This window comes from Sinocyclocheilus anshuiensis, unplaced genomic scaffold (assembly GCF_001515605.1).
Source record: "Sinocyclocheilus anshuiensis isolate Anshui unplaced genomic scaffold, SAMN03320099.WGS_v1.1 scaffold710, whole genome shotgun sequence".
Lineage (NCBI taxonomy): Eukaryota > Metazoa > Chordata > Actinopteri > Cypriniformes > Cyprinidae > Sinocyclocheilus > Sinocyclocheilus anshuiensis.
The window spans coordinates 1,226,271-1,226,659 of record NW_015544201.1 but is presented as its reverse complement, the minus strand read 5'-3'; the positions used below and the strand labels follow the sequence as shown (position 1 = coordinate 1,226,659).

Genomic DNA, 389 nt, shown 5'->3' with positions numbered 1-389 from the left:
GAGTGTTAAGATTGAGTGAAATACATGTCCACTGAAGGATTTTCAACTCAGGAGAATGAATATCTTCATTTTCATGTTAAAAAAAATGCCCAACAACGCCTTGGAAAAAGCTAAATGAGTTTATTGTGCTTTGGCTACAGTCAGTAGTTCTGGTGTGGATAAACAACCATGCATGTCATTTCTGCAGGCTGCATCTTACTCTGTGAGATCAAGTGTCACTCTTTTCACAGCTTTTGCCGGCTCTGAGACAATTTCACAGTGTTTCTCCTGCTCTTTTTCTAGCAAAAACTCACTCTTTACTAAATGAAAGCTTGAAGTGAAGACCTGATTATTTCAGGGGCCTTTTCACAAGTCCATTGTTTTTGAATGTTGGTGCTCTTTCTGCTATA

General features: G+C 38.6%; 1 protein-coding gene across 10 annotated transcripts in view; it reads right to left on the bottom strand.

The window, feature by feature from the left end:
- The window catches only part of cadpsa (Ca2+-dependent activator protein for secretion a), a 104,243-nt gene that overhangs the window by 24,853 nt on the left and 79,001 nt on the right, over window positions 1–389 (bottom strand). The window lies entirely within an intron of this gene.